The sequence below is a fragment of the Anomaloglossus baeobatrachus genome, chromosome 2 (genome assembly GCF_048569485.1).
Source record: "Anomaloglossus baeobatrachus isolate aAnoBae1 chromosome 2, aAnoBae1.hap1, whole genome shotgun sequence".
Lineage (NCBI taxonomy): Eukaryota > Metazoa > Chordata > Amphibia > Anura > Aromobatidae > Anomaloglossus > Anomaloglossus baeobatrachus.
Window position 1 is genome coordinate 106,857,862 of NC_134354.1, and position 16,182 is coordinate 106,874,043.

At 46.9% G+C, this 16,182-nt stretch overlaps 1 long non-coding RNA gene across 1 annotated transcript in view; it reads left to right on the top strand.

The window, feature by feature from the left end:
* Positions 1-230: 230 nt before the first annotated feature.
* The window catches only part of LOC142284273 (uncharacterized), a 90,060-nt gene continuing 74,108 nt past the window's right edge, over positions 231-16,182 (top strand). Inside the window, exon 1 of the long non-coding RNA XR_012745800.1 lies at positions 231-309. This is a non-coding gene — a long non-coding RNA (uncharacterized LOC142284273). The remainder of the gene's footprint in view (positions 310-16,182) is intronic.

Here is a 16,182-nt window from a genome sequence, read left to right on the forward strand (position 1 = left end):
GAAACAAAGATAGCTTCCACTCAAAACCTGCAGTTGCACTGATGGAGATATATATATATATCTATAATATAATATACAATAGCGCCGTTGTTCCTCTCCGTGGTTGTATGTCAGTGGCTCTGCAGTGTGTCAGCCCCGAGCCTGGCCGCCAGGAGCTCCCTGCCCTCTACAGCTATGGAGGCTCCTGACACTACACACGTGTATGAGCCGGCGACGTCACTTCCGGTGTAGTGATTCTGGCCAGAGCCCGGCCCTGCACTGTGTAGTGGGGAATTATCCCGTCCAGGGCGGCACGGCGGAGGACTCCCGGTAAGTTACTGACAGCCGCACCCACCATCACTGCGGCCATCACCGCTGTGCAGCCGGCACCTCCTGCATCTGCAGCCGGCACCTCCTGCATCTGCAGCCGGCAGGGACCGGAGCAGCCCCACTGCATAGATTATAGACAGCCGTGATGTATGGGATGTATTCCAGTGTCACATCTGTGCTGCTGCAGCCACATCACCGCTGCTCTGCTGGATGGGGCAAGGTCATGATTAATAGCATCTGCAGAGATGGAGAACAGATCAGCCCCGTGCACCTGTCCCAGCTCCGCATCCGCAGTGCATGGTGCCATTCATCACTGACAGCGCATCTACACAGCCCTGCTCCAGAGCCCTGCTCCCATCACATCTACACAGCCCTGCTCCAGAGCCCTGCTCCCATCACATCTATACACAGCCCTGCTCCAGAGCCCTGCTCCCATCACATCTATACACAGCCCTGCTCCAGAGCCCTGCTCCCATCACATCTATACACAGCCCTGCTCCAGAGTCCTGCTCCCATCACATCTATACACAGCCCTGCTCCAGAGCCCTGCTCCCATCACATCTATACACAGCCTTGCTCCAGAGCCCTGCTCCCATCACATCTACACAGCCCTGCTCCAGAGCCCTGCTCCCATCACATCTATACACAGCCTTGCTCCAGAGCCCTGCTCCCATCACATCTACACAGCCCTGCTCCAGAGCCCTGCTCCCATCACATCTATACACAGCCCTGCTCCAGAGCCCTGCTCCCATCACATCTATACACAGCCCTGCTCCAGAGCCCTGCTCCCATCACATCTATACACAGCCCTGCTCCAGAGCCCTGCTCCCATCACATCTACACAGCCCTGCTCCAGAGCCCTGCTCCCATCACATCTACACAGCCCTGCTCCAGAGCCCTGCTCCCATCACATCTACACAGCCCTGCTCCAGAGCCCTGCTCCCATCACATCTACACAGCCCTGCTCCAGAGCCCTGCTCCCATCACATCTATACACAGCCCTGCTCCCATCACATCTACACAGCCCTGCTCCAGAGCCCTGCTCCCATCACATCTATACACAGCCCTGCTCCAGAGCCCTGCTCCCATCACATCTATACACAGCCCTGCTCCAGAGCCCTGCTCCCATCACATCTATACACAGCCCTGCTCCCATCACATCTATACACAGCCCTGCTCCAGAGCTCTGCTCCCATCACATCTATACACAGCCCTGCTCCAGAGCCCTGCTCCCATCACATCTACACAGCCCTGCTCCAGAGCCCTGCTCCCATCACATCTATACACAGCCCTGCTCCAGAGCCCTGCTCCCATCACATCTATACACAGCCCTGCTCCAGAGCCCTGCTCCCATCACATCTATACACAGCCCTGCTCCCATCACATCTATACACAGCCCTGCTCCAGAGCTCTGCTCCCATCACATCTATACACAGCCCTGCTCCAGAGCCCTGCTCCCATCACATCTATACACAGCCCTGCTCCAGAGCCCTGCTCCCATCACATCTATACACAGCCCTGCTCCAGAGCCCTGCTCCCATATATGTCCTGATAAAGGCAAAGATTGCACTTATACTGTTCCCCAGTGTTACAATAGGCACATTGTGTCCTAAAAAACACACACTTAATGATCACCGACCATCCTATAAACAGTGTTGAAAAGTGTGTGAACAATTCAGCATGTTTTCATGGTTTTGGTAGCATGCATGCAATGATTCATTACTGATGGTGACATACACTGGAGATCAAAATTAGAGAACACACAATTTCCTAAATGTTAAGGTCATTGTGTAGTCCTATGTGATTATGTCCTAACATAAATAAACCAGCAATATTTTAAGCTTATTTAATAAATTGAATATATTCTAAACCACATAATAAAAATGTAAATGAGATACATGAAAAAGAACATGGATCTAAATTAGAGAACACTTTCCGATACCTGCCAGTTATTGGTGTTAATCTTGCACCTGGTGCTAATTTCCTTTAATTATCTGACAAACCATATTTAACTGGCTGCCTAAGGCCATGCGCCCACAGCAAAAGTGTCCTGCAGGTATATCCGCAGGAGCTCCCAGAAAACCGCAGCACAACTTTTTGGTGCGGAGGTCCTGCGGATATGTTGCGGGCATTCTGCATTGAGGATACAGTACCATGGCTTGTGCACTGTATCCTCAATGCAGAACAAGTGCTGGAGTGATCGGTGAGTTCATACTTACCTGTATCGCACAGCAACTTGGTTTGCGGCCGACCTCCTGGATGAGCTCCGGATATCAGATGACCGCAGCTCGGGCGGTCACATGACCGCAGCTCTTGCAGCCCGCTCCTGGCTCCGTCCCACTCTTCTACACCGAAGAAGAGTCTTCGGTGTCTTCAATCAAGGCAGGTAAGTATAGAGATCGCGCGGAACAATCCGCAGGAATAATTGACATGCAGTTATGTGCGGCTGTGGGAAATCCGCAGCATTTTCCACAGCTGCAAATACCGCAGCATTGATAGAGCACTCCTCAAATCCTATAGGATAACATGGGGAGTGTCTGTACTTACATAAACCTGCGGATATGTCTTGAAAATGCCTAAAATCTACAGGTTTTCCGCGGCAAAATCCGCAGGTATTTTCTCCCGTGGGCACATAGCCAAAGGCTACATGCGCATGCTGCAGTTTTTTCAGCACACAAACTGCAACCAAAACTGCATCTTGTCATAGAGAGCCTGGAAATGTTAAAAAAAAAAACAAACGTTTGTAAGTTAGGTGCGTTTTTGTTAATGTGTGTTTTAAAGGAGAAACAAAATAGGATATGATAATTGATAGCAAGAATAGATGGATAGAAAAGAATAGAACAAACATATAGAATAGATAATATGAAAGAACGGAATAGAAAGAAATACCAGAATAGCTAAATAAAGCGATAGCTAGCTCGGCCAGCTGTGTTTTTTTTTTGTTTTGTTTTTTTACAAAAAAAAAGTGGGGTCCCCTCATTTTCATATGTAGCACAGGAACAGCAGCAGTTGTGGTCTGCAACTCTCAGCCTTCTGCTGTACCTTGGATGGTTATCAAAAAAGAGGGGATCCCACTTTTTTTTTAAATTTGGTTTGGGGGCTGATATTAGGGTGGAAAGGACCATGGTTATTTGGCCCCTTCCAGCCTAACAATAGCAGCCCACAGCCGCCCCAGAAGTGACGTATCCATAAGATGCTGCAATTCTGGCATTGGATCCAGCTCTTCTCGATTGCCCTGGTGCGGTGGTAAGTCAGGGTAATAAGGAGTTAATAGCTGCCACTAAGTCCTAGATTAGTGATGGCAGTCGTCTGAAACCCTGCCCCCATCACTAATTGGTAAGTGAAAGTAGATAAACACAAACACCCTAAAAATCCTTTATTTGGAATAAAATACAAAAAGTACCCTCTTTCACCACTTTATTAACCCCCCCCAAACACCCATGCGGGTCCCACGTTATCCACAAGAGGTCCCGCGGCAATTCAGCTCTTCTACAGCCCTGTCCTGTCACAGCGAGCACCATAGAACATGACTGCCAGCTGTGAGTGCAGACAGAGCCCCGTGATCAGAATGAACTCGGGTGAACCCACTTACATCACAGTTGTGGGACCCGCAATACTGAGTGTGTCGCGGCAGTTACGTCACGGGTTCACGGCTGCGTGGTTCAGGCCGTGACTGAAGTGAGCCACGTGATTAGCGGTGATGTCACTCAGGTGAGTCCTCCACCTGTGGCTCACTTCAGTTGCGACCTAATTTGTGATCACAGGTGGTGGACTCCAGCTGTGACCGCAAATCACCTGAGTGACTGCACCGCTGATCGCGCTGCTCACTTCAGTCACTCAGGTGATTTGCTGTCACAGGTGGAGACCTCCAGCTGTGGCTGCAGCTAACCTGAGTGATGTCACTGCAGATAGCGTGACTCACTTTCATTGCTGCTTGGAGCTCACAGCAGGCAGTCTTGTTCTATGATGCTCGCTGTGAACTTCAGATGTAGCAGAGCTAGAAACATCATGGGACCTCGTGTAGATTACGTCGAACCTGGAGGTGTGCTTGGGGTGTTAATAAAGTGGTGAAAGAGTGCTTTTTTTTTTTTTTTGTCTTTTATTTCAAATAAAGGATTATTTGGGTATTTGTGTTTACTTTCACTTACAGATTAGTAATGGGGGGGGTGGCGTCTCAGGTGCCTGCCATGACTAATCTAAGACTTAATAGCAGCTATGGGCTACCATTACCTCCTTATTACCCAGATTACCACCGCACCAGAGTAATCGGGAAGAGTCGGTAAAGTCCGGGACTGTTACATCAAATGGATGCGGCGATTCCAGGCGGCTGCTGGCTGATATTTTTAGGTTCCCAATAACGTGGGTCTCTTCAGCCTGACAATACCAGCCCTCAGCTGTAAGGCTTTATCTTGGATGGGTATCAAAATAGGGGGAACCGCACGCCGTTAATTTTTTTTTAATTATTGTACTGTACGATATAGACCCGCCCACCGGCGGCTGTGATTGGTTGCAGTCTGACAGCTGTCACTCAGCATGGGGCCGCATCTGACTGCAACCAATCACAGATGGTGGGGAGGAGTGAATATGTATGAGTCTAAAGAGCGGGTGCAGTGAATATGTAATGAGGCTAATGAGCGGGTCGGAATGAAGAATGAGAGGCTGCGGGAGCAGTGTGACAGCCGCGCACGTTGATGATCTGTGAGTATGAAGCGCTTAGAGAGAGACACAGACACTGACATGCCAAAATCATTCCAGCATTTACTTTGTCATTCTGGAACTAAATTGGTGAGTTGCGTTTTTGTTGACAAAACGTATGCAAAACGCAAACAATTTGTAACCATGAGTTTTGTCATGCGTCTTTCATCCCCTCATTGATTTCGCTGGGTGACAAATGTTGACAAAAACTCAAGAAAGAATGAACATGCTGCTTCTTTTTTGTCACAAGCTTTTGTCAAACTGCTGACAAACTGCAACGTGTGCACAGCAAATCTGACTTCTCAGACTTTGATGGGAAGTCAAAAGTGGGAAAGTTCAGACAACAAAACTGCGCCAGAAAACGCAACAAAAATGTGAGAAAAAACAGTGTGCGCATATAGCCTAACTTTCCAGTTTGCACTGACTTTGCAAAATTGGTGTGCCATTCCAAAGTGCCTGAAACACTCCGGAGCAGGTTGTCCAGATGAAGGCCAAAGGTGTGACCCTATCAAGAGAAGTTGGTCATTCCAAGTCTGAGATTTTGAGAATATTGCATCTTTACAGCATCACAAATTGTTTAAGTCCCCCAAGAAGGTTGGTCACCCTCAAAAGAAGACAGGAAAGAATAATGCGGAGAATCTCCATGGGTGATCGTTTCAACACTGCAGCTGGAATTGCTTGCCCCATTCAGCACTGAACAGTGTAAGGATTTGTCTCATCACACAGTGTCACGACGTTAAAGAGCATTTGGGCTGAAAGCTAGACTCATTTTTTGCTGAGGAGCATGTTGTGTGGACAGAGAAGAAGTGGTCCACAGTTCATTGTAGTGATGAAAGCAAGTTTAATTTATTTGGGTCTGATGGGAAACATTATAGTGGTCGACAAACTGGCGAAAGACTGAACCCAGTGTGTATCAGATCCTTCTTCAACAACACGTGGTTCCTTACTTGCGTTCATCACTCAATCAGCCAGCAATTTTCATGCAGGACAATGGCACCTGTCACACAGGAAAATGGGGAAAGCAGTTCCTTGAAATAGAAGATATTAAAACAATGAAATGCCCAGCCCAGAGTCCTGATCTAAATCCAATTAAAAATCCTTGGTGACAAAGTTATGGCCAAGAAATCCACAACAGTAAGTCTAGTTTCACACTTGCGTTGAACGGTATCCGTTGCATTGCGCTGTGTGATGGATGCAACGGATGTGTTACATATAGTGGCACAACGGATGCAATGGATCGTACAAAACAACGGAATCAGTTTTTGTTTTTTTTTTTATACACAGGTTCACTGGCGGCAGACTATTGTGAACGATCAGCTGATCGCTCCCAGCAGCCGGTCGCCGGGTGATCAGCTGATCGCTCAGCCGCCGGGAATGTGTGCGGGGGCGGAGTGCGGAGTGGGTGGAGCCAAGCGGGACCATCGCGCTGAGGACAGGTGTGTGTGTGTGTGTGTGTGTGTGTGTGTGTGTGTAATATATATATATATATATATATATATATATATATATATATATATATATATATATATATATATATATATATATATATATATATATATATATATATATATATATATATATATAAAATATAATATAATGTGTGAGTGGAGTGCGGGAGGAGGCGGAGCCGAGCGGGGAAGTGTTGGGCTCCCTGCACACGTGGCCAGGGTAAATATCAGGTAAAGCACTTTGCTTGGTTACCCAATATTTTCCTTGGTTACGGGTGCAGGGAGCCAGAGAGAGCATGCGCAGTGAAATCCTAAGGATTCCGTTGCTCAAAAAAACGTTACATGCTGCGTTCCTCTCGCTGGGCGGAAGCAACGCAGCGTCGCCCAGCGGAAGCAACGCAGGTCCTTTTGGCACAATTCGTTATCCATACAAGTCTATGGGAAACAGCGGAATCAGTTAACGGATTCCGTTGTTTTCCAAAAGGGCGGATTGTGACTGAAGGAAAACAACGCAAGTGTGAAAGTACCCTAAGACTATGTGCCCACGGGCGCTCGTACCTGCGGATGTATCCGTAGGTACGAGCTCATGTTTCCCGCAGCTGCCCGCTGGCGTCTGCAGCTATTTTTAGCTGCTAGATTACAGCGGAATAGCTTTGGGAAACATGCGGACATTCATGCGGCTTACCTGCGGACGTCCCGGCCTCCATCTCCATAGCGGAGGGCTGGGACATCCGCAGGTAATTCCGCATGAATGATTGACATGCAATTATACATGCGGATGCCTACATCCGCAGCATGTTCAGCAGCCGCGCTTTCCGCAGCGTGGACACAGCACTCCCCATGTCCCATAGGATAACATGGGGAGTGACTGTACTTGCTAAAACCTGCGGATTTATCTGGAAAATCCAGAAAAATCCGCAGGTTTTCCGCGGCAAAATCCGCAGAAACAAGCTCCCGTGGGCACATAGCCTAAAAGAACTGTGGAAGAGACTGGAAGAAGAGTGGATCAAAATCACATCAGAGCAGTGTGAGAGACTGGTGATGTGCTGTGGCCGCAGATGTGCTGAAGTTTTTCACAGCAATGGCCTATATACTTCCTACTGATTGGTGACTGTTACCTTCAGAAAATGTACTTATAATCTTTCTCTGTGCTACAGTCATTGCTGTTCTCTAATTATGATCATCACGTTTTGAGAAAAATAAAGGTTTTATGTTGATAAACTTTGGATGTTTTGTAAAACTCTCTGTTCTAGTGGCATGGTGTACCCCTTACAAAAAAAAAAAAAATTCAAATGTTGCTCAATGTAGATAACATTATTTCTGAAAAAAACAAGTGATCATACATGGTTCTCTAATTTTGATCTCCAGTGTACAGTAAGTATTTCTGGCTGTTGTATATCGGGTATATTCTGATCAGTATTTACTGCAGTGTCCATTGTCGAGAAAAGTCACAGAAAGCTTTTTTCTATCGTTTCTTATACTTGTGATATTGCTGTTTAGTACTGGGCTGTCATAGGTTGATATGCTTCTTCTTGGACAAACTCTGACCCGTTGGATCTCGTCTTATGGGATCAGAAATGATTTTATGAAAGGGATCCTGGCAGTACAATATAGAAGTAGTGGGAAAGGTGTTATAGGCGTTTGTCCACTAGTAAAATCGATTTCTTTTATTTTTATAGATTGAGTGTTGGAAATCTAGTATATAAGCCATATGCAAATCAGGCCAGAAGTGCTCTGGGGGTGTGGCAATGCACTAGATCTTCTTCTCTAGAGGCGCCACTGCTGCTGCCACACCAGCGTCCTGACACCGCCGCCCCCAGTGCGCACCTTCTTCCTGATTTGCTTATTGATACAACACTGAGGGCCTGATTCATCATTTGAGCTCATTTTAATCACATTGTGGCGCACACGGTTAATGAAATTTGCCCTAAATAAGAAATGCTCTTCATATTTTTTTTTTTTTTATATATATATGTTCCTGTTCAGGGACTTTTTAGTGCACAAATACGCACATTTTGCAAAATGGGGTACTAAAATACAGATTGTGCATAAAATCACTCCGAGAAGCGACTGGAGTAAATTTGTGCCAAATTTTAAAAAGTCACAATTAAGCAATCAATTGAAAACCCCTGGAAATCCTAAACCCTGCCCATAATGATGAACAGAAAATAAAAAACATTAAAAAAAAAAAAGTGAAAACCACCTCCAAAAATTAGAGAAACAAAAAGAAAATGTGGCTACGATATTCCAGATGGTATATGATAATTTTGAATGCAACTGCCTGATGCATTGTTGTAAACTACTCCTGGTGGTTTGTAACCCTCTAAAGGGGATTGGTAGTGTGTTGATCTGGGGTTTAGATTCTCTGAAAATTAAATTCCGCCATAGTCAACTGCTGTCACCCTGGTGGATCCAGAGCAGGTCGCTCCATAGTGTCTGCCAGCAATGGAAGTGATGACATCACAGGACCGATGCAGCCTTTGATTGGCTGCAGTGTTAAGCTATGTGCCCACGGGACAATGTACCCACGGATTTTGCCGCAAAAAACCTGTGTATTTATCTTGATTTTCTAGATAAATCCGCAGGTTTTAGCAAGTACAGACACTCCCTATGTTATCCTATGGGACATAGGGAGTGCTGTGTCCATGCTGAGGAATATGCTGCGAATGTCCCGCAGCTACACATAACTGCATGTCCGTTATTCCTGCGGAAATATCTGCGGTTGTCCCGCCTCTCCACTATGGAGATAGAGGCCAGGACTTCTGCAGGCAAGTCGCACGAATGTCCGCAGGTTTACCGCAGATATTTCGCTGGAATCCCGCAGCAATGGATAGCTGTGGATTTCAGGGAGCTGCTGCAGGAAACCTGCGGCCGTACCTGCGGATATATCCTCGGGTACATTGTCCCATGGGCACATAGCCTAAGGTGACTTCATCATGACTTCATGGATGGACCATATATGACCAGCTTTTCTCCCCCCATTCACATTTTGTGTCTCCCCTATTTCCTCATAGACTGTAAGCTTACGAGCAGGGCCCTCACTCCTCTTGGTATTTTAATTTTGTTATTTTGTATTGTCTCATTGTCTGTACATGTCCCCTCTGAATTGTAAAGCGCTGCGGAATATGTTGGCGCTATAGAAATAAAACTTATTATTATTATCAGTGTGTAATTGGATGTTTATTCGCCAGCCGGAGTATCGGTGATCTCTCCGGCTGGCGAACCATCCTTAGCAGATTAAAAAATAGAAAAAGTGCAGAAGTTGTGGACGAGGTGCCGGATGAGTCCATCTCAATTAGTAATGTTTAGACCTCAAATGCATCAGAAAAAGTTACTTTTACTGAAGCAATTGAGTATGATGATTACAGCTCTCCACAGTTGGGCTACTTTCACACATCCGGTTTGAGCACTGCGGCTCAATCCGGCTGTGAAACCTCTGCAACGGATGCGGCGAAAACACCGCATCCTTTGCATAAGTTTTTATATGCGGCCCGTCCGTTTTTTTCCGGTTGCGGCACGCTACTGACCATGCGCAGTGGAAAAAACCGTATGCGGCGACCGGATGCGTTTTTTCCGCATCGCGCCGCATCCGGCGTCCATAGGCATGCATTGAAAAATGCGCCGCAGCAGCCGGATGCGGGTTTTTTTGCCGGAGCAAAAAACGTTGCAGGGAACGTTCTATCCGGCTGCCGCATCGGCTAAATCTGCCGCATGCGGCAAAAACTGGACCGAACGCAAGCCCCTGCGGCACAATACGGCACTAACGTAAGTCTATGCAAAAAAAAAAACGCAACCGGCGTAAAAAAAAACGGTTGCGGTTTTTCTGCAGAACGCCGTATTGTGCCGCAGAGCAAAAATCCGGATGTGTGAAAGTAGCCTTATTCAGTACAGAGTCTACAGCCTCTCATGGTGTGATGAACCCGGCTATTTTCTGGCAATGTGTAGACTTTCTTACTCCCTCCGGTTATAGCCTTCAGCTTGATTTCGAGCCATGGCGACTTGATGGATGGATCTTGTGCAGCCTAGATAAGTCCACCAGGGTCTTCTCTGCCGTTATCTTGATAGCCATCACATTGCTGGTTTTCCTCTTCTGTGTTCCTTCTATTCTGCCAAACATGATGTCCTTCTCCAGTGATTGCTCTCTTCGTATGTGAACCAAAGACCGCAAAGCTTGGTGATCCTTGCACTGAATATGTCTAGCTTGATTTGTTACAAAAATGATTTGTTCTTCTTGCCATCCATAGTATTGATAACATCCTTATTCAGCACCAAATTTTGAATGCGGTGATTCTTCTTCTGTCTTGTTTCTTTGTCTGTTTCACATCCATATGTTACTACAGAAAAGACCAGACTATGTACGAGCCGTGTCTTCATCACCAGTCAAATGATCCTCGATTTGAAGACCTTGTTCTGTGACTTCATTGTTGATTTGCCCATGGCTATTCGCCTATTGACTTCTGGTGTCGTTGCATTGATCCGAGTAGCTTGCAGTCCTTTACAACTTCCATTTCGTTGCCATCCACCTCAAATGTGTCCCAGTTGTACCCAGCAGTAGTTAGTATCTTTGTATTGAGTAGAGACCCATGTTAAAGCTTTCCATCTTGACACTCCATAATAATCCTTCATTTCATCTACGCTTGTTGCTATCAACATTGTATCATCTGCGTATTTAAGATTGTTGATGATTCATCGAGAAATTTTGATTCCTTCTTTTTCGGCAAGTCCTTCCTGAAAACAATAGCTTCTCAATATACATTGAAGAGAAATGGTGACCGGACGCAGCCTTGTCTGATCCTCGCGCCCTACTCTGATCCTCGCGCCCTACTCTGATCCTCGCGCCCTACTCTGATCCTCGCGCCCTACTCTGATCCTCGCGCCCTACTCTGATCCTCGCGCCCTACTCTGATCCTCGCGCCCTACTCTGATCCTCGCGCCCTACTCTGATCCTCGCGCCCTACTCTGATCCTCGCGCCCTACTCTGATCCTCGCCGTCTCACCATGCTCTGTTTAGGTTGTTGCTTCTTGGTTGATGTAAAGGCTCCTGATGAGGCTGATCAGATGGTTCAGCACACCCATATCCTTCATGGTATTCGAAAGTTTCTGTAGTCAATGAAGCAAAAATGGAGCTCCTTATTATATTCTTTGGCCTTTTCCATTATCCATCTCATGTTAGGCTAAGTTCACATTTCCGCTAAAATGTATCAGTCACAATCCGCTGCTCTTGTAAACAACGGAATCCGTTTAGCGGATTCCGCTGCTCCCATAGACTTGTATGAGCAGCGGATTGTGACTGATGATGCTGCGTTGCACCCTCCGCCCGACTGATCAGTCGTGGAACGACTGACCGCCGGGCGGGAGGAACGCAGCATGTAACGTTTTTTGAGCAGCGAGATCCGTCTGATTTCGCTGCGCATGCTCTCTGGCTCCCTGCACACGTCACCAGCTTTGGTTGGTTACCCGATATTTACCCTGGTTACGGTGCAAGGAGCCAGCACTAAGCGGTGTAGGCCCGTAACCAAGGTAAATATCGGGTAACCAAGGTAAACATCGGGTGCTTTGCTGTTACCCGATATTTAGGCTGGTTACGTGTGCAGGGAGCCGACACTTCCCCGCTCGGCCCCGCCCCCTCCCGCACTCCGCACATGTATGTACACACAGACACACACACACACACACACACACACACACACACACCTGTCCCCAGCCATGCAGACAAGCACTGCCACTGACACCCTCGTCTGGCCCCGCCCCCCCGCTCTGCTCCGCCCCCTCCCACATTCAGCATGTGTGTATACACACACACACACACTCACCTGTCCTGCGGCACTGACGTCCTCAGTACCACGGCCCCGCTCGGCCCCCCCCCCAGAACTCCGCCCCCGCACACAACGGAATCCGACAAAGAATTCTGTTCTTTGTCATCCGTTGTACAGCGTTGAACAGCGCATCAGTCACATGCGTCAAGCGACGCATGTGACTGATACAAAACAACGGAAATGTGAACTTAGCCTTAGCAATTACATGTCTTGTTCCTCTGCCCTTTCTGAATCCTGCTTGTTCCTTTGACAGCTCTTTGTCAAAGTAAAGCTATGTTCAGATGTCCAGTAATAATCTGCTAGAACTGATCCAGCAGCAATATGTTGGCAAAAAAAGTTCTGCAAACACAACTTTTTTTGTCCATTTTGAAAATATTGATTTATGTAAGATACGTTTTTAATTTTTTTCATGTGAGTTTATGGAAAACAGATCCATTAACTATTTAGCCATCTGTTTTCTTACATTTGTAAAGGAATCGTTTTTTGCTTTATAGATCAGTTGCAAATGGAAGATAGTAATCAATAAACAGATCCATTTTCTATAGAGTCTAATGTTAAAGGGAACCTGTCAGGTCCAATAAGCCCCCAGAACAACGAGCAGTTCTGGGTGTATATTGCTAATCCCTGCCTAACTGTCCCTGTATACACTAGCATAGATAAAGAGATCTTTTTAGAGTCTTCTAAAGATCTTTTACCGTATGCTATTGAGCTGGGGACTAGTCCCCTGAGCGTTGCTTCCCCTGGCTAGTTGGCCCCATTAGCCTGTTAGTATGTCCCTGTGGGTGTGCTAACATTCTAATGAATGTGCAGCATCAGAGAATGATCGCACTCACCTCTCCGCTGCCATCGACGCCCGATGCTGGATTTCGGCTCGGTGCGCCTGACCCCAGAGTTTTGGACATCACGTGTTATCTTTAAAAAAAAAAAAAAAAAAAAAAAAGCCTTCAGAAATCAATTTTTTAAAAACGGGCAAAAAAGTTGTGCTGCTGTATCCTTTCAGTGATTACTGGACTGGGTATAAACGCAATAGTCCGATAGTTTCCACAGTCTGTAGCATCCCCCTTCTTCAGAATAGGAATAAACACCGATCTTGGTCCATTTACCAGTTACCCATACAGTGGAACCTTGATTAATGAGAACAGTCCGTTCTGGGACTGTGCTTGTTAACCAAGTTACTCGTTCAGCAAAGCAAGATTAACCATAGGAAATCATTGCAATGCAGACAATTCGTTCCACAACTTGTTAAATGTCCCATCCTGGTCCCCTATTGTGCCATTCCACACATGCACAAACACGAATGCACAAACACGCACATATTACGCTCACCTTACCTTCCGTTCCATCGCCGGTCTGCTGGGACTTGCTGTTCACCAGTATGGGCTGTGTATCGGCTTACCATAATGACAAGGGAGGAACCTCCGCTGCCAGAGCGCTGACGTCAAAGGCAGGAGCCGCTTGCCTCTGATTCGCCAGCGCGCTGCCTTTGAGTAACGTCTGACAGGGGAACTTCCTGCTTCGTCGCTATGGTTGCTGATGCACAACCTGGAGTGGAGCGGCGAACTACAGGACCCAGGAGGCCGGCGATGGAACTGAAGGTACACATATTAGGCTCACCTTACCTTTCGTTCCATCGCCGGCCTCCTGGGTCTTGTAGTTCGCCGCGAGGACGTTGCAATGAGCCGGCGGACTACAAGAACCATGAGGCCGGCGGTGGAACGGAAGGTAAGGTGAGCATAATTCTGTATGTGTGTATTTGTGCGTACATGTGTGTGTTTGTGTGGACTGCAAGTGCGGGTCAGAGCGCGGTGGATGTACGGAACCGGAAGTGTGTGCGGTGAGGATTTTGCTCGTGCAGCAAAGCTTTCTCGTAAAGCGGGTTACAAATTTACAGCAAGCTTTGCTTGTTAAGCGAAATTCTCGTTAAGTGGGTTACTCGTTAAGCGAGGTTCCACTGTATATATTTTGACACAGACTTGTGATGACATCAGCTGCTGCTTTGGAAGACTTTTTATTAGTTCTATCGGAATATTGTCACATCCAGGTGCTTTGTTTTTTTCACAGAAGCTTTATCACATCAATGGCTAGTCTTTTGAGATGTTCGGTTCACTATCATTTCCATTCTCCGTTTCTTCTTGTATCGGTTCGTTCTTGTACAGGCGTTCCGTGTATTCTTTCCATCTTTCCTTGATCTGTTCTCTCTCTCTTAGTTTGCTCCCATTGGCATCCTTCATATAATTCCCACTTTTGGTTGAAACTTTTTTCGTATCTCTTTGATCTTTTGGTATGCCCTTCAAATGTTCATAGAGTTCTTTATCTTCTCAAATGGCTCTCTTTAGTCTTTTACTGTACTAAAATATCTCTCAGCCTGGACCATGGCATCCACAGCACCTCAGGCTTACAGGAAAAGTATCTCAGCTCTCTTCCTACCACTGGTAACTTAGGCTGCGTGCCCACGATCAGTGTTTGCAGCGTTTTTGATGCAGCATGCTTCAGCACAGTACAAGCACAGTGTATGGGATTTCTAGAGATCCTGTGCCCATGGTGCTTGTATTTTCCGCAGCAAACACAGACCTGCGGCGCGGATTTCCAGACCGCTTTAAACCCTGATCGTGGGTACAAGCAGCTGAGGTCTCCTGCGGAGGAGACTTGCGGACCCGCAGGTCAGGACCCCCCCGCCGCATCCAGGACGCAGTGAGTCCTGATCGTGGGCACATACCCTTATCATCTTATGAAGACATCCCTATTCTGAATCCCTAATTTGCACCATCTGTTAATTGGGCCCTTCTTGGACCGTGCAGGACACTGTGCTCATTTGGCGGCACAAATTTTGCTGGAGTTACGACAGTGACCATAGCGAAGGCACTACCTGGCCTCCTTTATCTCCAACACCACTCAGTCCCAGGGGAGCAGGGACAAGGACCAGTGTCTGATTGTATTGGGCCTGTCTATGGAAAACTAAATATATAAAGGAGGACAGCCCAGGAGGTGGCCAAATGTACTGCGTATAAGGAATTAAAGATTGTGATGGCTTATGCCCTATGTTATTTACGTGTGTTGCTTCTGTTCACATTCTGCAGTGTGCCTGCTTGTTAATATTCTAGGTCTTGTTTGTTGATGACCCCAGCGTATATGTGCACCTGCATATGACATTTATACTGACCGGTGTGCCGCTCCTCACACAGCACCGCTGCGGCCTGTAATTGGCTGCAGTGGTCAGTTGATTAGAAGAGCATTCTCAGAGACTGCCTCTGTGAGCCCTGCAAGGGGAGTATGTCCCCATTTATTATTTTTAATCAATCCATTGATTAAAACACTTTTTTTGTGTTTGACAACCCCTTTAAGACAGTCTTTTAAAGTGTAACCTTTGTTTTAATTTTTCCTTCAGAAATCAATTGAACACATGAAAATAAGCAACTTTGTAAATTATCAAATAAATCTGCTTCTTTCTCTGCAAGAATTCATTAGTCATTATTAAAATTCTCAATTCTGAGGTAAAATCTGTATTCAGTGAAGACTTTCCCATTACTGAGATAGGAGATGTCAGCTGGTGATATTCTATGATGACAAGAAGAGCGGGTTGAACTGTTTCTAGCTCCTCCCTTTGCCTCTAGCTTCTGCCTCTGCCTCCTGCCTCTGCCTCCTGCCTCTGCCTCCTGCCTCTAGCTCCTGCCTCTAGCTCCTGCCTCTGCCTCCTGCCTCTAGCTCCTGCCTCCTGCCTCTGCCTCCTGCCTCTAGCTCCTGCCTCTGCCTCTAGCTTCTGCCTCTGCCTCCTGCCTCTAGCTCCTGCCTCTGCCTCCTGCCTCTAGCTCCTGCCTCTAGCTCCTGCCTCTGCCTCTAGCTTCTGCCTCTGCCTCCTGCCTCTAGCTCCTGCCTCTAGCTCCTGCCTCTGCCTCTAGCTTCTGCCTCTGCCTCCT